The sequence below is a fragment of the Canis lupus genome, chromosome 6 (genome assembly GCF_003254725.2).
Source record: "Canis lupus dingo isolate Sandy chromosome 6, ASM325472v2, whole genome shotgun sequence".
NCBI classification, from domain to species: domain Eukaryota; kingdom Metazoa; phylum Chordata; class Mammalia; order Carnivora; family Canidae; genus Canis; species Canis lupus.
In genome coordinates this window covers 68,547,260-68,571,470 of record NC_064248.1, presented here as the reverse complement: position 1 = coordinate 68,571,470, position 24,211 = coordinate 68,547,260, and the positions used below count along the sequence as shown (strand labels likewise).

Here is a 24,211-nt window from a genome sequence, read left to right as displayed (position 1 = left end):
GAGACACACACACACACACACAGAGAGAGAGAGAGAGAGAGAGAGAGAGACAGGCAGAGAGAGAAGCAGGCTCCATGCAGTGAGACCGATGTGGGACTCGATCCTGCGTCTCTAGGATCACACCCTGGGCTGAACGTGGCGCTAAACCACTGAGCCACCTGGGCTGCCCTCAAATAAATAAAAATCTTAAAAAAATTTTCTCTTTCTCTCTCCCTCTGCCTCAACCCACCCTGTTCTCTCTCTCTCAAAAAAATCTATATTACTTGAGTTTCAAAATTTGGTATTATAAGGATTGATATTATAGGATTATTCAAAGATTCTGTTAGGAATTAGTGGATACTATTGGTCACATGTATTGAATACTAGGAATAAACATTAATTTTGGGGTTTGCTTTGTTGAGAGGGAAGAAGAAAACACTATTACTTTTAAATAATGTTTAATAAATATAAAATTCATTAATAAAATATTCAGATTCTGAAAATATTGTAAAGGGAAAATAATGAGATTTTAATGTTCAAAGATAAACATCATTAACATTTTATTGTACATACTTCCAGTAGTATTCCAATGTGTTTACTTATATATTTTAATAATTGTGATCATGCTCTCTATATTGCTTTAGATCTTGATTTTTTTAATTTAACAATATAGAAGGTGTTTTTTACATTTCTTTTTTTTAAGATTTTATTTATTTATTTGACAGGGAGAGAGAGAGAGAGACGGGGGTGGTACAAGCAGGGGGAGCAGCAGACAGAGGGAGAAGCAGACTCCCTGCTGAGTGGGGAGCTTGATATAGGGCTCAATCCCATATCACCTTCTAGGTGTTTCTAATGTCATTAATATTTTTCCACAACATGGTCCTAATAATTAAGTATTTCTCCTTCTGATCACCGTGTCATAATTTATATACACTGAAAATTGAGGTTTTTAAAATAGCTTATCAGTATTATAAATAACATGGTGATAGAGTTTTTCTTTTTCCTGTTAAAGGAATATAAAATCCCTGAAAGACAAACACATACAAAAAAAATCCATGAATTTATCATTAGAAAAATATGATTTTTAAATTTTCTCTAAGAACCTTAAGTTGTAAAAGAGAAAACTTGATTTTTGTTATATTTTTATAAATTTATAGTCTGTGAAGGAAGATATTTGAGAGAACTGATTCTAAGGTATATTAGAGAAACTGCAAACAGGTTAATTAGAATAATGTGGTAGCAGACTTCTAAGTTGATTTTCAATGATTCCCACCTATTGGTATTCATGTCCTTGTATAATCTCTCCCTGAGTGGGGGCTGGACTTAATAACTTGGTTCTAAGCAACAGCTATGGCAAAGATGTGCACTGTCATTTCTGTGATTTAGTTACAAAATATGTGACTTCCATCTTGCTAGAAGATCCTTTTTGTTGTCTTCTTGGCATGCATACTTTGATGAAGTAAGCTGCAGTGTGGGAGAGGCACATGTGACAAGGAAATAAGAAATCTCTGGCCAACAGCCAGCAAGGTAATGAGGCCTTTAGCCCAACAGCCTGTGAGGAACTGGGTGCTGCCCACAAGCACGGAATGAGCTTGGCAAGTTGATGCTTTCCCAGTTGAACCTTCAGATGAGACTAGATCCTGGGCCAGCCCCTTGACTGAGAGACCATGAAGCACAGGATCCAGATAAGCGGTGCCCACACTCATGACCCACAGAAACTGTGAGATAGTAAATGTGGATTGTTGCAAACTTCTTAGTTTGGGGGTAAGTTGTTACATAGCATTAGAAAGTAATAACAAATTTAATTAGAAAGAAGGGGCAGGAATAAATTCAAAGATCATGGAAAAGATGCAGATCTTAAGATAATAGAAAGTACTGCAACTTTTACTGTTTTGGATATCTTTTAGTGACTGGATAATAGTGACTGTGTTTTCTTTTTACAATTATTTTTAAGCTATTCAATAAGACAACATTTTCTAAAGAAAAGTTAGCAAATATGGAAAAGTTCAAAGAAAAAGTAAAAATCACACATAAATTTATCATCCCAATAGAACTATAATTATTATTTTGGTGTACGGTTTTTGGTCCTCTCCTCTCCTTTGTCTCCTCTACAAAATTGGGACAATACTTTAATAATGTTTTATAATCTAGTTTCTAACCTAAACACATATTATGTTTTCCATTTCTTATTCTTCCACACATCTTTTAAATGTCTATATAGTTGCTCATTGTATGATATATTACAAATTATTTAACCAAACCTCTATTGACACTTAATACTATATTTTAATACATGAAATTTCGATTATCCCAGAAAATCTAGGTTATATGGATAGCATTTGTGTTTTGTTTCATGCTGTGCTTTATTGCAGAGACATAAGTGATAAATTTTCAGAGCTAAAGGGGGTCATAATTTTTAAAGCTAGTTCTCCTGGGCAAACAGCACATTATTCTCCAAAAGATCTCATCAGGGCCATTTCTGTCCAGTGTTAAACAAAAAAGCTGAGATAATTGAACCCAGTGACTGTCTAGTGGAAATAAGTTTAAGAAGTGTTAAACATCTATGACCTCCTCATTTAAACAAAGCCTTAGTTGGACTGCAGGGGAAAAGCAAGTCATTGTTTGAAATATAGCTATTGTAAAGAAATGGAGAAATGTTATAATAAAATACTGTATTTGTTGGCCTTAGCAGAACTTGAAGGATCAAGCAGCTGACCTATGTCAGTAGGAGAGAGATCCTATTGTGGGCACTAGAAGCAGCAGGGACATATGTCATGACCATGTTTTCACATTTATTTTTATTATTTTTTAAAGATTTTATTTATGTATTCACGATAGACATAGAAAGAGAGAGAGGCAGAGACACAGGCAGAGGGAGAAGCAGGCTCCATGCCAGGAGCCTGACATGGGACTCAATCCTGGGACTTCAGAATCACACCCTGGGCCAAAGGCAGGTGCTAAACCACTGAGCCACCCAGGGATCCCCTACGTTTTCACATTTAATACAGAAGTCGTACACAAAGTTTTTTCAGCCTTCTTCCTTACAATTTTTAATCTTGCCTTTTTCTCTGTTGTCTAAAATCAGTCTAAAAATAGTTAAAACTTAAAAAATTTAAATAACCATCTTGCTAAATATTTCATACTTTATTGGCCTTTGGCAGGCCATTCTTTTTAAATTCAAGCTGCAAGTAAATTTTTTTTTTGTTTTTTTGCAAGTAAAATTGCCAATAACTTAAAAAGTAGTAAGTTCGTTTTTTTTTTTTTTGCTTGTTTCCAAATACATTTCACAAAGCATAAGAATTGAATTAGTAAAATATGGGTAGTCATATGTCTGATGCAGTGTTTTATCTGAACTCTAGATCATATATTAACACCTTCTCCTATCCTAGAGATTCTATAATTTCATAAGAGTGATTAAAAAATTAATGTGTGACTTTTAACACTTGGGTTAATAATTTTCATTCTTCTCTGACCACACCTCCATTCTTTTTTAAAAAATATTTTATTTATTTATTTATGGGAGACAGAGAGAGGCAGAGATAGAGAGAAGCAGGCTCTATGCAGGGAGCCCAATGCAGGACTTGATCTGAGCACCCTGGGATCATGACCTGAGCCCAAGGCAGCCGCTCAACCAGCTGAGCCATCCAGGTGTCCCACAAGTTTTTTTTTAAGCAGAATATATTTAGTTTTTTTTCTTTTTCTTTCTTTTTTTTTTTTTTAAGAAACAAGAGCAGATAAGAATGAAAATATAAATAAATCCTTGGGCACTATCTCCATAAAATATTAATAGTAGATGTTTGTGACAGTGGTCCCCAGTCTGTTGGGTGCTGGGGCCCCTTGGCCACTGTAATTAGTCCAGGGAGACCTTAAATACACACACACTGCAAGCCCTATCTGTGTATTGTATAAACAATATGCCTAACACATATGTACGACCATTTGACACAACCACAAAGATGTTTTTAGTGACAAATAACAAAATGTCAGGTGGGGAAAGCCAGGCAGGCTGATCTGGTAGGGACACTCTCTTGTGAGAAGAGCTGTCAGAGGGAGGGAAAACTCTACTCACGGAGGCAGGGCACATGACCATTGGGAAGGATCCTGGCAACAGTATGGACTTTGAAAGGCCCTGAGCAGAAAACAGAGGGCAGAGCCAGCAAGATGGTGTAGGCTGTGTAGCAAGTAAAGGAACCTCCCAGATTTTCATGAAAATTACCACATTCATAAAACTCTGTATGGTTAAACTTTTTTGTGGCAAATGGTCAAGAGGTTGAACTTCTGGATTTGACCCAGGGCTCATCCCAAATAGCCAAATAATGGAAACAAAGGGATGCCTGAGGAATTAAAGAGTGGGAAATTCAAGGAAACAGGAGCAGCACTGTGCCTGTTACAGGCCCTACAATGGAGCTCAAGCCTAATGTAATCTGGTGTGGAGGCCTTGGGCAGTATCTGAGTTTCTTACGTAAATTCACTTAAAAGTGTTCCTGAATCCCTAGAAGATTTTCTTTCTTTCTTTCTTTCTTTCTTTCTTTCTTTCTTTCTTTCTTTCTTTCTTTCTTTCTTTCTTTCTTTCTCTCTCTCTCTCTCTTTTTCCTTCTTTCCTTCCTTCCTTCTTTCCTTCCTTCCTTCCTTCCTTCCTCCCTCCCTCCCTCCCTCCCTCCCTCCCTCCTTTCTTTCTTTCTTTCTTTCTTTCTTTCTTTCTTTCTTTCTTTCTTTTCTTTCTTTTTTTCTTTCCTTTCTTTCTTTCGATTTTATTTATTCATGAGAGACACACAGAGAGAGATAGAGACATAGGAAGAGAGAGAAGCAGGCACTTGGTCCCAGGACCCCAGGACTATGACCTGAGCCAAAGGCAGATGCTCCACCACTGAGCCATCCAGGTGCCCTACTTAGAAGCTTTTCATCATTATGTGTTTCCCTGGTTAATGGAATAATGAAAAGAAAAGTCTTGCATTAAAAAAAAATACACTACAGGAGTTCAGACCCACTGTTTTCGGAGTACTGGTCTGTTATGACGGAAGCCAAGAGGAACATGAGGTTGTTAGCTTTACCAGAGAAAAAACTGACAGAGGATCCCTCTGAAAAAGCTTTTCAGAGGGAAAGCTGAACGGGGTCCACTGGGGAACCCTGAAATGCCACGTAGGCCACTTGTCTTTTCTGAAAGCACCTACAGACCACATCCCAGTTCCATGTACTGTTTAATAAATAGAAATGCTGGTCACAGGAAACAGGAAACCTTCTGCTTTCCGTTCCTTACTCTATCTTCTTTAATCCACATAACAATCTTACATGGAAGTGAACATTATTATCCTAATATTAAAGATGAAGAAATCGAGGCACAGAATTGACCAAGGTCATACAGCTAATAAATAGCAGAGCCAGAGTCCAAATCTTTTTGGCTGTGAAAGCTGTAAGCATAATAATTAGCTACTTATTGGACATCTACACCGTGCAAAGTGCTAAAATAAGCATATAATTGGCAAATTTTATGTACTTTACTGTATTAGGGTTCTCCAGAGAAACAGAACCAGTAGGATGTGTGTGTACACACACACACACACACACACAGATTATAGGGATTGGTTCACATAAGTATGGAGGGTGACAAGTCTAAATCTGCAGTGATCTTGAAATCCAAGAGAGACAACAGTGTAGTTCCAGTCCGAAACAGGTGCAAGCCCAGAAAAGCTGATGGTCCAGATGAAGTCTGAAGGCCAAAGTCCGGCTACTGGAGATTTTTTCCTCTTACTCCAGGGAAAATCAATCTTGTTATTCTATTTAGACCTTTGACTCATTGGATGATACCCACATTATAGAAGGCAACCAGCTTTACCTCTTAAAATGTTAATCTCATCAAAAAATACCTTTGCAGAAACACTCAAAATAATGTTTGACCAAATTCTGGGCACCCTGTGGCCTGATCACATTGACACATAAAATTAACCATCACAATTAAATTCAAAATGAACTTTCTGTCAACCCTTTCTTATCCTTAAAGTACCTTTATAATTTACATACTTTATTATTCTGGAATTTAATAGAAGTACTTTTTAGTCTCTCAAATACTTAAGAATCCACAATTCCCTTTATAGCAATTAGGGATATAATTTACATTTGTATCTCTTATTTTTAAACTTTCAATTAGATTTTAAATGTAGACTTTCAATTGCTATGTCCTCAGGGAGCTCCTAAACTTAATAAAACACATATTCAAAATTAATGCTTTCAGAATTAAGTTCCTTTCTGGTAAAAATCTTACTTAAGTAAATTTTATTATTTTGCATACTTACTACAGAGATAAAGATAAGGGGGAAGAAAGGCTCAGTCAGGGAAACAAGTTCTCAGGAGGCAGAAAGGGTGATTTAAATCAGGAAGTGACAAAATTACAAACAACAATTAATAGAATGCCTGGTTTAAAAAAAAATCTTCAGAGCTATGAGAAAGATATCTAGAACCAACAGTGAGTCCTACCTCTTGCTGTGCAGAAATCAGCATTAGGGCTAGGGTCAGGGCTAGGTCTCACTATTAGGGTTCCCTAGGGCAGGAATACTCTCTTTATGTCTCCCCCTCCACCCACCATGACGTGTAATACAGGCCTTGCATAATAGGTGCTCAATAATCTTTTGAAGTTAAAAAAGAAAGATATTTGGAGAAAAGTAATTTAGCGGAAGGGAATAAAAGAAAAAAGAAGGGCATGTGCTATCCAAGCATGTGATGTGGTTTGGTTATAGGCTTATTAGGTAAAAAGGCTGAGATTCCAAGACCTCTTTGGATTATCCAAGGAATAGGATTTACATGAAGGCACATTCCCAAGACCTGATATGCTTACTTAGTTCAAGAAATACTTACATTCTTCCTTGTGGCAATAAAACATATCAAACCTTAGTCATTTAAAAATATCCACTACACCCCCACCTACCTGACCTTTTTTTAAAATTTTATATTTTTCTTAAAAAGCTAGTAACTTCTGTAGGTTACTTAGGAAAAAAGAATCTTCATTTCCAATTCTCCTTTCTAATCTTTCTACCTTCAAATATTTGGGCTTTGCTTTTCAGCTTAAAAAATCTTTTTTGAAACACACACACACTAGGATTTATGTCAATCTCAGTTCTGATTAGAAATGCAAAGTCAGCTTTACTTTAGGTACAGCATTATGGGAATTCCAATGCAATCAGAGGTCAGACATTCTTCAAAGCCACGAGAATTCTTTCATAGATATATATAGGGTTATCTAAAATCTTTTTCACTTTGTATAGTACATGTCCTGGGAAGAAATCCAAAAGTTTCATAAACCATAAAAGTTGGTAAAGCTCCTGTTCAACAAAGCTCTTGTCTCAAAGCTTTCAGAGCAAGACTAGAACGTCTGGCCTAAATTAACACAGGGTCCAGAGCTTTACATCTGAGAAAAGCGCCTTGAGATCCTCCCAATTCCAGTACTCCATCTGAGTGAATAGGCACAGCAATCATGTGGACACAGAGTCAGCTCATTAGAAAGCAAATACTGGGTGTTATACTATATGTTGGTGAATTGAATTTAAATAAAAAAATGTAAAAAATAAATAAATTAAAAAATACTTCTCAAAAAAGGAGGAAAGGAAAAAAAAAAAAAAAAAAAGCAAATACAGGAGTACCTGGCTGGCTCAGACGGTAGAGCATGCAACTCTTGGGGATTGTGAGTTTGAGCTCTACTCTGGATGTGGAGATTACTTAAAAAAAAAAATTCTTAAAACAAAAAGACAAAGCAAACACAGAAGCAAAGATTTCATTAGAATCTCCCTCTGTCTATGTCTCTGCCTCTCTCTCTGTGTCTCTCATGAATAAATAAATAAAATCTTAAAAAAACTTATACATATTTCTATTTACTCTAAATTTGTCCCCACTTAAACAATAAGCATGTTTCCTTTATTACATTCCAGGTCTTAGTGAACACATTAAGTATACTTCAATATCTTATAGACATTGATCTTTTCTACTTTTGGCTTTGACCATTCCATCCTGAATAGTGCTGATTTGTCCCCATATTTTAGCTTCCAGCTCTCTTACGGTACCAGTGTGGGAATATTATAGACAGTCAATATTTCCAGTTGTCCTCATGTCAATACCATTTGCTAATGGTATTGATATTAGAAAGGGAGGCAACCGCTTTCTCCTCTTTGGATTGTTTTGGGAGAAAATGCCGACATGACATTTTAAAAGTTAATAGAGATTCTTCTATAAAAGATTGTTTTACCATAAAGAAAAGTTGGAGATTTCAATCCCTCCTAATCAGTAAGCAAAAATTTTGGCCCATTGGACAATCTTAATTTTTGTGACATAACTAGGCACTAGTTAGAACCAGGGGTATAAGTGCTATTTTTATTTCCTCTATTTGTCCTCACTGAACCTTTCAAGACTGTTCTCCTCCCATGAGAAAACACCGTATACCCCACAGTTTAGCTCTGGACCAAAGAATGCAGTGATTGCTGGGGTGTGCAGGGGCAGCATCTGCAGGGAGTGGGTTTTGGGTTTAAACTTCTGATATTCAGATAATACTTATTGAACATCCATTGTGTACATACGAGGTACTATATATACCAGCAACACTGCTGGTCCTCAGGGGGCTTATAGTTTAGGTGAGATCAGACAAGAGCAGCAGTCAGAAAACAGCTACGATGCAAAGCAGAGTGGTAACCTGAGAGACAGAGGGCATGGCGGGGGGGCGGGGAGGGGACTCTGAAAAGGGGGAGAACCCACCCCACTGGAACCAGGGGAATAGAGATAGCAGCACCTCACACAGTGGCCAGCAGTGGAAGCAGTGGATCAGGTAGAGATTTGAGGCAGAAGGCAAGGTATGGAGGTGGGAAGGTGGAGGATAGCTATGAGAGTGACTGGGTGAAAAAAAATATTGAAATTTCAGTCTGCAATGGTAGGTTGAGTCTCATCAAGAAGGATCTTCAGGGGCACCTGGGTGGCTCAATGGTTGAGCATCTGCCTTTGGCTCAGGGCGTGATCCCGGGGTCCTGGGATCGAGTCCCACATCAGGTTCCTCACAGGGAGCCTGCTTCTTCCTCTGCCTATGTCTCTGTCTCTCTCTCTGTGTCTCTCATGAATAAATAAAATCTTAAAAAAAAAAAAAAGAATCTTTATATGAGGCTAAGAAAGTTCTGTGACCCTTGATTCTTCCCCAAGCCCTGTAGTTCTGTTGGATCTTATTTTTCTCATAGCATGTGTACTAATGTATATGGTTAATGTTTATATGCCTACTAATTGTATTATTCTGTGAGTCATTTATCTTTTTATTGTAGACACCTAGCAGGACACCTGCCACATGGAAGGAGCTTAGTACATGTGGAATTGATTGAATCCCATCCTAAGTTTTGTTTTGCTGTGGGAGTATCATTCATTACCTGGAAAGACTTCTCCCTCCTTCTCTGTCCGCCCTCCCCTTTACTTTCATAAAGAAGCAGATTTTGAAAGTTGACTTTTTCCTCTGAAGGTTATTGATTCTCGATTTCCTCACTGAACTTGGCAGGATCCATTTTGATAGGAGTTGCCGTTTTTAACAGACTAGAAGAGCTGTTGTCAGCTTGGTGATATATTTTATATTCTCAATTTTGGGGGGCAGCAGTGTGTGAAAGATTTGGATTCTCAGTTACCTCAGAAAAGACAGATTACTGGCAGCATTCACTCTAAAAATTTAAAACAGAAGATATATATATATATATATCTCCACTTGGGGTCGTCTCCATTTCTACAGAATGAAGTCCATGTTTTATGGACTTCATAAATGACATTATATCATAAATGTATGACATCTAAGGCCCATAGCAATATGCTCAAAGGATCTTCTTGTTTCTTGCTGTTCTCCTTCATGTGCCTGCATTTTAGCTAAAGAGAAGCCCTCAGCCTCCTCAGGCTCTGTCATTTTTTTCAATCCTCCTATCTTTGTGCTGTTCCTTCTGCTGTATGTATATTAGTAAACTTCTCAACCTCAGGGGCTTAATAGGATTAATGTATATTTATTTTTGCTCAGGTAAGCGTAGAGTACAATCACTCCTAGAGGGTGTCCTTTCTCCACATGTGTTCAGGCATCCAAGTTTCTTCTATCCTGGGCAACCCCCTCCCCCACCATGTTCATACCATGACTCCCAAGGTTGTCCTTATCATCTCCAGTCTAGCCTGCTGGCAGCAAAAGGCATGAGGATCATGAGTCAGGGGTCAAAGAGGCCAGGCCTGGAAGCCACAGATGTTACTTGTCACGTTTTATTGGTCAGAATTGACACATGGCCATGTCTAGCCACAAGGGAGATTGGTAAGCATAAGCTAGCAGTGTCCCAGGAGAAAAAGGAAATGGTTTTTGATGACTTGCCAACCAGTATCCTCCAGTCCTTCCTTCTGGTAGCAAATTATTCCATTTCTCTTTTCTTTCATAGACCATTCCTATTTCTCATAGGAGGCAACCCAAAGACCTATGAAATCATTGAAGTGGCACGAAGTTCAGATCATCAGATGATGGACATGGTTTCAGGATGGGGCCTCTCGTGGTGATCTGTCAATGAAAAGGTTATTCATCCTTTCTCCTGTTCAAGGTACAGTCGTGAATCAGGTACAGGATAATGCAAAACACCAAAATGCCCTCTCCCCTCTGCTGTCGAAGCTCTCTTTTGGAAAACAGAAGAACGGAAGACACTCAGCAATTTCTAGTTGCTAGTATATATGAAATCCTGAACAGGCATTGTGAAGGTATTCTGTTTTCATAAGGTGGGGTAGGGAATTCCTTAGTTAATTCTAATTTTGTCCTCCTGGTGGAACTCCCTTGTCTAGGCCCTCGGTACATCGTCTGGGAGGGTCTTCTATGTCCTGTTTTCCATGGCCACACCTGAAGAGGACATTTCAGAGCATATTTTTCTCGAGGGCTATACAACTCGCACAGCCTGCTTCCTGCTTGTGTATGTGTGAGGTCCTAATGATTGTTTTACTGCTCAAATAATCTGAGGCTTTTTTCAGGTTGGGATTATGTTTATCTGGCAGTACAATTCACTCAGAAACTTAGAAGGCTTTTGATCTGGTAGGGTCTACTTAGTTCCAGGTGCCAATAAATATATCCAAAGTTTTGCTTAGATGTCCTTCTCAAGTCTTACTTATTTACTTTCTTGTCGCCATGCCCTTCCTTCTCAATTTAATGGTGGTTACCTTGAGGCCAATAGGTTTGGGTGGAGGCTATTCCATTAATGTAATCTTTGTAATAACACAGAACATTTCAAACAATTTATATTATTTTTATTGATAATCATATTTCAAAGAGTAATTAATATTAAAACTTATCCTCAGTAAATTAATATTTACTTAGAAAATCTTATTACAAGTAAAAATTATATGAAAAATTTAAGAAGTTTTGAGATTTTGGAGAAAGATATATTTTATTATAGAAAATATTCCTCATTTTGAAACATTGTCAGAAAACTGGGGATTCCTGGGGAGCTCAGTGGTTTGGTACCTGCCTTTGGCCCAGGGCGTGGTGCTGGGGTCCTGGGATCGAGTCCTGCATCGGGCTCTCTGCATGGAGCCTGCTTCTCTGTCTGCCTGTTTTCTCTGCCTCTTTTTTCTCTATGTGTCTTTCATGAATAAATAAATAAAATCTTTAAAAAAAGAAAAGAATACCTGAATTCATCTGAAACCACTAATTCTATTTAGTTATTCAGTTTTTAATAACATTAGTAAGAAAATGCATTTACAGTTTTATACTGCAATAGTATGTCAAGTAATTAGGATAGGATAAATGTTGATGTAGATATTAGGTTGAATATTATGTATTTTTAAGAACAGTATTCTTTCATTCATTTGAATTGAGTAAATGAAATACTTAAATCTAATTCTAGTGCTCCAAAAATGTTTGGAAACATTTTTTATACTTTTATTTATTTATTTATTTTTATTTTTTATTGGTGTTCAATTTGCCAACATATAGAATAGCACCCAGTGCTCATCCCATCAAGTGCCCCCCTCAGTGCCCGTCACCCTGTCACCCCCACCCCCCGCCCACCTTCCTTTCTATCACCCCTTGTTCGTGGAAACATTTTTTAAAAAGATTTATTTATTTATTTCGGAGAGAGAGCACATAGTGGGGAGGAGTGGAGGGAGAGGAAGAGAGAGAATCTCAGGTGGACTCCCCACTGGATTTGGGGTTCCATCTCATGACCCTGAGATCATGACCTGAGCCAAAAGCAAGAGTCAGATGCTTAACTGACTGAACCATTCAAGTGTCCCTGGAAACGTTTTTCTTAATTTTTAGTGCTGAAGTCTATCCCAATGACTTTAGCAATAGTCATTGTAACCAACTGCAATTAATATTTTGTAGTCTTCATAGCTCATAGGACCTGATTATATTTGAATGTATGATGAAATAGCCTTACCTTTCCGTTTGGTAACGTGGTCTGAAATCACAGTTCTGACCAGTGGACATTCTCTTGGTGAAACCATGAGGTAATGCACTATTTGGAAAATATATACTGACAGATGGGAAAAATAATCTTAAGAAGTTCTGCTTGACATGTTGGTCAAATATCATCTGAACAAGTCGCTTTGTAGGTTGGTCATGTAAAAAATATTCACAAAAACTTGTCTGAAAGGCCTCAGATTTTCAAAAGAAAATCCAAAAACTTGAGAATGAAGGAGAAAAAAGCTACTATTATCCCAAGACTCTAGTTATATTGCCAGACTCCCTGTAGTTAATAAGGTAATAGAACCAAATAGATATGGGAACAAAATTCATTTATGCTGACACAATTCTTCTAAGAATGCATATCAGTAATCCTTGGATTTAAAAGGCATCATAAAAGAAGGTACCAATAAAATAAGGCATTTCAAGCCTATGAAAAAGACTTTCAGAATGAAGACTGTAATTCCAATAATCCAAAGTACTTCCCAGAAGCTCCAATGACCCAAAGTAGGATTTACAAAGATTAAGTTGTAATAAAGTGACTGAAAATGAAAGAGAACAGAAGATGCTGCCAAGAATACTAGTAACCAAGCATACTGAACCTTTGGGCACTTTTTCTTAGAAAAAGCCTGATTTACAGTGCTTTTGTTGGCATACATAAAAGTTGTTAGAAGCCCAGTTCCAAGAGAAGTTACATATATTTCTGGAGCATGGATTTTCAGCACATCCTTTAGGGATGAAGTTCACCTGGATATGAACATTTCAAGAACGAGAGCAAGGCCCTTTTTCTGTCCATCTTGTTGCATGAGCACTTTGGGAGATTGATGCTGCTGCACTGTCCACGGTTCAGAGAGTGGCATGGCCCTTGAATACCTTTTCTCTGATCCACATTCCTTTGCATCAGGACTGTGTTTTCTCTAATGATGATGGGTGGTTGGAAGTTTCACATTGGTATCAGGGACAGTGGGAGATAATCCTATGTCTTCAGTCAGGACCTTCACCCCCAAGTCCCAACACAACTAACTTTGTTAGCCGCAATGGCAGGAACAAAGCTAGGTTTTTTAATGGGCTTTTGTGTTCAATTTTTTTTTTTGTAATTGTCTTAAAATTTGGGCTCTAGTAGCTTTCATATGGCCTTCCTAGTCAGGCCCCCAATTTCCGGACCCTCAGTTTCTGCTTGCAAACTGGCTAATTGTTTCCTGAGTTCATTTCTTATAATACTTTGCCTGACATACAAAGTAAAAATGAACCCACAATTATTTTCCTGCCAAGCACTTGCCCCAGAGTTACAGTCTCAGCGGGCATGTGCTCTGCTTGCCAAGTTATCCCAGGCAAGTATACTACATATTTTGTCCCTGTGTAATTTGGGTGTCCATCTTTATGGCTCTGTTATAGATTCTTTTATAACAAATCTTGACATCAAATAGCATAAGTCCTCCAACTTTTTTCTTTTCTAAAGCTGTTTTGACAATTATATGTTCTTTTTAGTTCTATATAAATTTCAGACTAATCTTTTCAACTGCTACAAAAAAGCCTCCTGGAATCAGGGCCTGAAGCTGGAGAATAAGGTAGAGAGAAAGGAGAGAGATGAGGGGGGAGAGGAGAGGAGAGGAGAGGAGAGGAGAGGAGAGGAGAGGAGAGGAGAGCTGGTGAAGCAGGCCGGTAACTAAGCAGTCCTTCTGAAGCACCTGCGTGGTAGACAAGTCAGAGCTTGAGGGGTATCTGCTGAAAGTGTCCACAAAGGATAAAATTTAAATTCCTTAGTGTAGCATAAAATCCATTCATGACTAGTGGATGAGCCTAGGCCCTGGAATCAGAATTTCTAAGTTGAAATTTTATGGTAGCCACTTCTACAATATATGACCTTGGGTGGGTCACTTAATCTTCCTGGGCTTCTATTTCTTTAACTGTGAAATGGGGGAGGAGGATGAGAACAGCCCTTTCCTCATCAACTTTTGTCAGCGTTCACTGAGATGTAAAGATGTAATATTCCTTCTATAGGACAATCTCTCACCATTGCAGGGCCCACCCCCACGCTATGCTTTATCCGAACCTAACTCCTATACTACTAGTTCTCTTCATTGTGATGCATCATGCTTCTGTACCTCCACATATTACCTGATTCACCCTTTTTCTCTTCCTCTGACTAGAACCTGCTCATTCTCCAGGACTCAGTGACTCATCACTCCCTTCTGGCAGCCTCCTCTGATTCCTTCAGCCTCCATTAGTGATGGTTCCCTTGAGCTATCTCAGTGTCAGTGCTTGATTGTACCACAGTGGATTCTTTTTCTCTGTCTCTCCCACTATAAATTATAGATTCTCTCCCCTGCTGGACTGTAAACTCTAGACCACATTTTCCTTGAGGGTAGGAACTGTTTTGCCTGTCTTTGCATCCTTAGCTCCTAATGTAGCACTAAGTTTTTAAGAATGTTTGTTAGCAGGTTCTTAAAAATGTTTATTGAGTCGATGAATATTGAATGATGGGGATGTCTAGCAGGCATTGTTACACTTTATGGAGAAATATAAAGATGATGGGGTATTTTGGGACAATGCATAACAGCAAGAATTTTAGAATTCCAAAATTTAGTGAGTTGGTAGATTTCAAAGTATATATGTTGCTGTTAAGACTTGAAATTAAAAAAAAATAATGGAAAGTTTCTTAACACAAAGAATGACTAAGGACATTTTTTGGTTAAGGCATTGTTTACTACCATTTGCTCAATATCCATTACTTTCAGACCTCTTACAAAGACATTGAAATCCACAACTATCTGGCCAATTAATCTTTGACAAAGCAGAAAAGAATATCCAGTGAGTAAAAGAGCCTATTCAACAAATGGTGTTGGGAAAACTGGACAGCAACATGTACAAGAATGAAACCAGACCACTCTCTTATACCATGCACAAAAATAAATCAAAATGGATGGAAGACCTAAATGTGAGACCTGAAACCATAAATATCCTAGAGGAGAACATGGGCAGTAACCTTTTTGACATCAGCTGTGCAACTTCTTTCTAGATACGTCTCCTGAGGCAAGGGGAAAAAAGGCAAAAATAAACTATTAGAGCTTCATCAAAATAAAAAGCTTTTGCACAGTGAAGGAAATCATTAACAAAACTAAAAGGCGACCTATGGAGTGGGAGAAGATATTTGCAAGTGACATATCTTTTAAAGATTAGTATCCAGAATCTATAAAGAACTTATAAAATGTAACACCCCAAAATGAATAATCCAATTAAAAAATGGGCAGAAGATATAAATAGACATTTTCCCAAAGAAGACATACAGATGGCCAACAGATGCACTCAAAGATGCTCAACATCACTCATCATCAGGGAAATACAAAACAAAACTTCAATGAGATATCACCTCAGTACCTGTCAGAATGGCTAAAATCAACAACACAGGAAACAACAGGTGTTGGCAAGAAATTGGTGAAAGGGGAACCCTCTGGTGCTATTGATAGGAATACAAGCTGGTATAGCCACTGTGGAAAACAGTATGAAGTTTCCTCAAAATAGTTAAAAATAGCTCTACCCTATGATCCAGTAATCATGCTACTGGTTATTTACGCAAAGAATACAAAAATACTATTTCAAAGGGATACATGCACCCCAATGTTTATAGCCACATTATCTACAATAGTCAATTTATGGAAGCAGCCCAAGTGTCCATTGATTGATGAATGGACAAAGAAGACATGGTGTATATATATGATGGAATATTATTCAGCCATAAAAAGAATGAAATCTTGCCACTTGCAACAACATGGAGCTAGAGAGCATTAAGCTAAGTGAAATAAGTTAGAGAAAGTCAAATACCATATGGTGTCACTCATGTGGAATTGAAGGAACAAAACAAATGAATAAAGGGGGTAGAAAAGAGAGAAGTGATCCAAAAAACAGACTCTTAACTACAGAGAACAAACTGATGGTTATCAGAGGAGAGGTGGGTGGGGGTATTGGTAAAATAGGTGACGGGGATTAAGGAATACACTTGTGATGAGCACCAGGTGATGTATGAAAATGTTGAATCACCATATGGCACACCTAAAACTAATATACACTGGATATTAATTAAATGAAAGTTTTAAAAAAGATTTATTTATTTTAGAGAGTGTGGGTATGCTCGAGTGGGGGAGGAACAGAGGGAGGAGCAGAGGGAGAGGGATAAGCAGACTCTGTGCTGAGTGGCCGAGTATGGAGCCCTATGAAGGACTTGATCCCACAACCCTGAGATCATGACCTGAGCGAAATCTAAAGTCCGATTTTTTTTTAAAGATTTTATTTATTTATTCATGAGAGAGAGAGAGAGAGAGAGAGAGAGAGGCAGAGACACAGGCAGAGGGAGAAGCAGGCTCCATGCAGGGAACCCGATGTGGGACTCAGTCCCAGGTCATCAGGATGATGCCCTGGGCTGACGGTGGCACTAAACCACTGAACCACCCAGGCTGCCCAAGAGTCTGATGTTTCTCTTTGAAATCACAGAAAAAAAAAAAAGAGTCTGATGTTTAACCATAACTGACTGAGCCTCCCAGGTGCCCCCTGACTGGAATTTGAATAACAAAATATTAAAAGTTCTTTAAAAAATATTCTGTCAGTGGTTAATTGTATTACCTAAAAGCATATAGTAGTTATCCTTGGCAAACTATGGACCAAAATCCTGGGAACTACCTCTTAATTCTAAAATGTCTGTATGAGTTCAATCTTTTTTTTTTTTAATATATTTTATTTATTTATTAGACCTAGAGCATAAGTAGGGGGAGGGGTGGAGGGAGAAGTAGCAGACCTACCATTGAGCACAGAGCCCTAGGGGCGTGCTTAATTCCAGGACCTAGAGATTATCCCCTGAGCCAAAGTCAGATGCTTAACTGACAGCCACCTAAGCGTCCGAGTTCAATAATTTTAACAGTGAATCTTGCCTCAGTCATTAGATTATGCCTGGCGTTTTTGATGGCAATCTTTTAATAAAGAGAACAAGTAATACTCTGAGGGTTTCTTTCCTTTAAAATTTCAAATTTCCATGTGCTGAATATGCTTGATATGATATGCTTGCTTGATATGAAGTACATGTTATAAATTCTAAAATTAATTTTTAAAATTTTTATTATTTATAAATATTTATTAGACACAGAGAATGAGAGAGCACAAGCAGGGGTGGGGGCAGAGGGAGAAGCAGACTCCCCACTGAGCAGGGAACCCCATGTGGGGCTCGATTCCAGGATCCTGGGATCATGACCTGAGTCAAAGGCAGATGCTTAACCAACTGAGCCACCAGGCACCCCAAGAATTTTTTTAAAAATTTTAAATTTCTGGATCAGGGGATCCCTGGGTGGCTCAGAAATTTAGCACCTGCTTTCAGCCCAGGACATGATCCTGGAGTCCTAGGATGGAGTCTCGCGTCGGGCTCCCCACATGGAGCCTGCTTCTCCTTCTGCCTGTGTCTCTGCCTCTCTCTCTCTCTCTCTCTCTCTCTGTATCTCATGAATAAATAAATACAAAAATCTTAAAAAATTTTCTGGATCAATAATTATTAAGTTTCTTAAAGTTTGAAATAAAAATGTCAGTGCGTAGACTAAATATCAGAGGATATTAAATCTAAGCACTTCTACGGGCTATAGATGTTGACCTTTTCCAAAAACCTGTCCCTCAAATAAGTTCTTGCTTTGATATAAGGAAACGTTTTAATAAGTATGCAAATGATCACTCTCAAAATCAGTATCATGCTTTGTTAGGCTTATGACTCTAACTGCTATCCAGTGCATCACAATTGCAAGATTAAGAAGAGTGACTTGTTTAAATATTTTTGCATCTTACAAATGAATAAGAATATGAAAGTCTCACTAAAGAAATGGGCAAAGGGCATATCAAAGGAGTCAGAAAAGAAAAAGTAAAAATGGCCAATAAATATATGGAAAGATGTTAGCTTTATTAGTAACAAAACGCAAACCAGAACAGTCGTGAGACACCATTTTAATCTATCTCCGTAGCAAAGGGTGTGAAGATGTGGGCATTTTCATCCTTTGCTGTTGGGAGGGTAAATCTGTAGTCTTCCCTGCAATCCGATGGTATGTGTGAAAGGCTTTAAAAATGCTTTTAGCTTTGACTTGGGAATCTCACTTCTAGGAATTTATTCTAAGAAAAAAAAAAAAAGGATAAATGCAGAATGGCATACATTTAAGCATATTTGTCACAGCCTTGTGTTTGAAAGGGCATTGGCTGGGGCACCTGCTTTGGCCTGACTTCTGTGTGGAGGGACAGCAGCTTCTGGGATACTTCTAGCCCCTCTTGCATGGCACATGGCCCCAGGGGAGAAGGAGCAACTGGTTTGGTCGTGGTCAGGGATCATCCGGCCTGCAGAGCGTTGGCCTTCATAGGCTTCCCGCCAAGTGCAGCCTTTATAGGGAAGGCCTTCCCGCCCTGGGGAAGTTTTCCCTCTACCTGTGCCTGTCTAGGAAACTCTTTAACTCCAGATACTGTGTTAGGAATCTCATGGGCTGCACACCTGATCCACGTCTTCCGTCCAACTTCTATAAAAAAATAGGGCTGATATTTTGCTTTCTATCTGTCTGATTCCTCCCTACTGATGTTAGTATTGAGCCAGGGCTTCCTGACACCCCCAAGAAATAAGAACAACAGCAAGATAGAATTTGGATATCCAAAAACATGGGGTTGATTAAAAGGATATGGCTGTAAAATTAGAAATGATGCAGCAATTCAAAATGATTCTGTGGATGTCTACACCGATAAATGCAGAAGATTCTAATGTAGCATTTTGCACATGAACACACTTATTATTTATACATGTAGATGGCTTTTTCCCTTTCTTTCCTCCTCTATATTTTCTGAAGCTTCTGTAACTACATAAAAATAAGTTAATTGCATTTTTGCCTATAGGCTGTACTTATGGCTGTGTTTAGTGTTTATGGTGGCTGGTGTGTGCTTTCCCTTATTCTTTTGTCTCAGAGGGAGTTTCCCTGATGGGGTGAGCAGAGTCTTGGTCTCAGGCAGGAGAACCGGAATTGGGTCAGTTTTTCCCAGCTGCACATCTTCATTACACAGATGCCTCTCAACAGGGAGAGAGGCCCCTGGTGGTCTGTGGCTACTGGCTTCATCTTCCTACCTTCTCAGCAGAACCTCGCCTGGTCAGAAAGATGCTCACCTGGGGGCCCAAATGAGGCAAGAATCATCTTGTTCCCCTACTGCCCTATTCTGTGTCCTGCTCAGGAAGCTGGAGCCGTTGTCCGAGGAGAGCCAGCGCCTTAGTCATCCTTGTGCTGTTGAGGGTTGGGAGAACTCTCCTACTCAAGGGAAGAAAACTGTTAGATAATATCAAGTCCAGGGTGAGCTGATGCACAGCATTACCTCTAAGTCTTGGAGATGCCAAAACCATCATTTACAATGGCTCCTGGGAAATAGAATTTTCCAAATAAGTGAAGTTTCTAGAGAGCTGGCATTTACTACCTTAAGGGCCTATGCTATTTTTCTTAGCTATTTTTGATGGAAATCTTACTGAAGGGCTTTCAATTTATTCTCATAAACACTCAACATTTTCTTGATGACTCAGTCTCATCCTTTGGAAAAAAAAAAGTATTTTAAATTGTGCTGTAAAATGGTGATGTTCTCTGACTACATTAAGTCGTGTAGTCCTGAAGAGCAGCTCCTGGTTATACTTCCAAGGTCATGTCTGTGCTTTTTAGATGGTCAGCCTGCTTCCCCTGCTGAAAACTGCTCCATCTATATGGTCTGTGAGCTCTGGTTGAGACCCTGCTATGTTAAATTAGCATTTGGTTGGTAAGGAAGGGCTCTGGTTAGCATTAAGACTTCGTATCTTGTAACAGACGCATTTCTGCTGCTGTGAGGCCATTTTCATTTGGTTCTGGGTTTGCTGTTGGGTTTCAGCCACTGTGGTTAAAGTGGTAAGCAGTCAGAACTATGGTCGAATGGGCCATTCTTGTATTTTGCAGCAAGATATCCATTCACTTTTTTTTGACAATCCAATTAAAATTCACATTTTCCTTTACAAACAGGCTTCTTTATAGATTAATGATCACTTACATTATAATTGTAGAAGCTGTGGTTCAAACAAAGGGAGTCAATTTGCTAATCTTATTTATAATAAAATTAAAATGTTTATGAACTTGAGGTTCTGCTCCTGAGGCTCTAAGCCTGGAAATCACAAGTTATTTCTAAGAGAATTCTGAAGAGACAATTGAATGATCATGTTCATTCATTTTCACTCTACTCAACTTAATTTTTTAAAAAAGATTTATTTACTTAAAGCGCACATGTGCATATGCATGTGCTAGAGAGAAAACATGTATGTGTGTGTGCAGGAGCACACACAAGCAGGAGGAGGAAGTGGGAGAGAGAGAGAGAGAGGGAGAGAGAGAAAGAATCTCAAGCAGACTCCCTGTTGAGTGTGGAGCTTGAGGTGGGGCTTGATCTCATGACCGTGAGATCGTGACCTGAGCTAAAACCAAGAGTTGGATGCTCAACTGACTGAGCCACCCAGATGCCACTCTATTCAACTTAATTAAGAAGTGATTCTTGAAGCAACTGGGTGGCTCAGTGGTTGAGCATCTGCCTTTGGCTCAGGTCATGATCCTGGGGTCCCAGGATCCAGTCCCACATCAGGCTCCCCATGAGGAGCCTGCCTCTCCCTCTGCCTATGTCTCTGGTTCTCTCTCTATGTCTCTCATGAATAAATAAGTAAAATCTTAAAAAAAAAAGAAAGTTATTCTTTTATTGGTTTTCCATCACCTAAAGTATATAAAGTGTAATTTCTTTAATATTCTATCAGTTAGTTTGGCTGCCTAAAAAACACCAAAAACATAATGGTTTAAAAAAAGTTTCATTATGTTTATGATTCTGTAGCTCAGTGGGCAGCTCTTTTGGTCTGAGTCAGATTGGCTAGAGCTCTGATGTTTTAGGTTTTTGTCAAGTGTCTGGGTTGGCTGAGATGACTGAGGCCTCTCTCCTTGAAGTCTTATTTCCCAGGAGGCTCACCCAGGTGTGTCATAATATAGAAGGGCTTCCAGTGGCAAGAGAAGGCAAACTCCAAAGCACAGGTGGTTTTCAAATCTCTGCCTCTGTTACATTGACTGATGTCCCGTTGGCCAAACTAAGTCACATTGGCTCTTGTGCACGAGAACAAAGAGGTGCGATTTATTGGGGTCATTGCTGCAATGATCTATCACATCATGTTCCACTCTATCATTCTAACCCTGTAGTTCCCAACCTGTGGCTGAGGTGTCCTGGAACACCACAGTGAATTTACAAGGGGATGTTGTGGGACATTTAAAAATTTCAAGGGAAACATAATTATACTCCATGACTGTTGGATATCATGCAAACTACGAGCTACATGTAGGCCACAATGTCAATGTCATAATGATATATTTCTTTTGGTGCTGTTTTATCTTTGCAAGCCTGGGTTTTTGGTGGTTGCTGTAATAAAAAGCAAGTACTACATGAAAATTACTGTGGAACAGGGGGAATGAGGGTGGTGGTGCCCAATTTGATTCCAGGGTTGCAGAAGTGGTACAGTGCTCAGCAGGCGCATATATCTCATTATTAAGTAGGTGTGGTTATTTAAAGATGAAATAAAATATTTAAAAAATATATGTGTATTATTTTTCAAATGTAATTAAGTTGTTAGGGTATGCATACTTACACAGTTGTTTGTACCTGACTGCCTACGAAATGAAATTATTAAATATTTCTTTTGGTCTAGAGACACTGTGAAAAAAATGAAAAAGACACTAAGGATGCTGTGAGCTGGGAAAGGTTGGGAGCTGCTGTTTTAACTTCATTTGCTACTGCTGATAAAAGAAAAAAAGTCAGGAAGGAAAGCTAGTTTTGGGAAAAGGTGCATGGATTCAATTGTGGAGGTGCTGAGTCTGAGGGCCTAGAGGGCAATTCAGGGAGAGATGTACAGCTGGGATCCAGGCAGGAGGTTTAGAGCAGAGCTCATTCCATCTCTGAATGGTCATGTGCAGGTTCTCTTTCTGGTTGCTCTGGATATTGTATGAACTCAATAATTGTAAAAGAAAAAGATAGGGTTGTTGAAAGGGAAGGAACCTAAAAACCGAAACTTGAAACTGACCTGCAAAACAAATGTTCTTGGTTTAACATCTTTGCAAATGTTAAATGGATGCATTTGAATTTCCTTCTTGCATCATGTTTTATTGCAAAGTATTCTATGGAAGAGCCATGAGGTTTACGTAGAGGAAGAGAAAGTGAACTCTTGACCTCTTAGCCAGGTGTTGTGCAGGTAGGGGGTTTGCTTAAATACTTTATTTCCCATTTAGCACATCACTAGCTGAGCCCAGAAAATCCAGATCATAGAGGGCATCCATTGTATAGGGAAGACGCCCTTAGACACACTTAAGTGTTCGTAAGATTAGCATCAAGAAGTAGGAGGTTATGATGTTAGGAAACTAAAGGTCTCCTTCCTTCCCTCATACACATACCTTTTTTGGTCAAGGGGATTGTGGAAAGGAATAGAAAGAAAAGATAGTGATTTGTGTCTTGTAATTGCTCCCCATGGCTTGGGAAGAAGTTGTGTTACAAAAATGAGAGTAATAATAAGAACAAAGAGGGGAGATATTGCCCATTTCCAAACTGGGGGTCCTGGAAAGCTTACTTTTGTCCTGTCCACCTGTACAACTTGGGGACATGACCACAACTTGGCTACACACCACAAGTAGAAGGAGATCCTGTGGGTTTGTTTTCTTATGCTGCTTCCAATTTCCATGTTTTGTAGTTGATATGACAAGAGCCAGTCGGCCTTCCGAGGCGCCATCTGCCCAACCTGTCCCGACAAGGCAGGTGGACTGACAGGCCAGTAGGCTGGGTGAGGGACAGAGTAGTGACTCCACAGTCCAGAGACAACTTAGTGGAGGTGAGGCTGAGTCATGCAGAGGTGTTACTTGGTCCTGACCAAGCAGGATGCTCCCAATGAATAACGGTAGTTGTCTTGAAATCAGTAGTAGCTTCCTAATGTATGCCAATGACCCCCATAAGGCTAGGAGGCTCTTCTCTCAGGTTTGTGAAGATCCATCACGATACCCCTTCTCCTCAGATATTGAGATGTCATCTTAGGAAGAGAAGCAGGGGAAGGAGGCAACTGCTGAGGGCCAGCATTGACTACATAATTTTCTGGGCTCAGTGCAAAATAAAAACACAAGCCCCTTGTCAAAAGTTAAGAATTTTAAGACTACAACAGAAGATCATTAAACCAGGTGTGGGGTCCTTCTAAGTGCAGGACCATGTGCAACTGCACAGGTCTCACATCTATGAAACTGGCCTTGCTGAAAACCTGAACATATTTTTCCCCTAGAGATTCTCAACACTGCCCAAAGGGTTTGTTGAAATTATCAGATTGGATTAAATTTAAACTTCATTGGACATATAGTTAATTCTATAGTTAATTCCCCCTTGAGCAGTGAATGGGAACCTGGGAGAATGCCAGATTAGTTTATGGACAATCAAGATATGAGTTGGCGGCCCTTCTGTAAAGACATCATTTTTCACTTTTTATAGGAGAAAATTTGCTATTTAGAGAGGTTAAGGGATTTCTCAAGGTTACCCAGGTAATTAGTGGTGAGGTTGAGGTTTAAACCCAGCTATGACTCGAAAACTCAGCCATGTTTCCACTCTTCCAATATCAAAGCTAAAGCTGAGAAACTGAACTTCAAAGTGAGATTTCTTTTCAAATGTACTTATTTATTTTTTATTATTTATTTATTTATTTATTTATTTATTTATTTATTTATTTATTTTTTCAAATGTAGTTATTTTTGTAAGTGC

At 38.9% G+C, this 24,211-nt stretch overlaps 1 pseudogene; it reads right to left on the bottom strand.

The window, feature by feature from the left end:
• Positions 1–12,339: 12,339 nt before the first annotated feature.
• Positions 12,340–23,204, bottom strand: LOC112679184 (E3 ubiquitin-protein ligase RNFT1-like; annotated as a pseudogene).
• Positions 23,205–24,211: the final 1,007 nt, after the last annotated feature.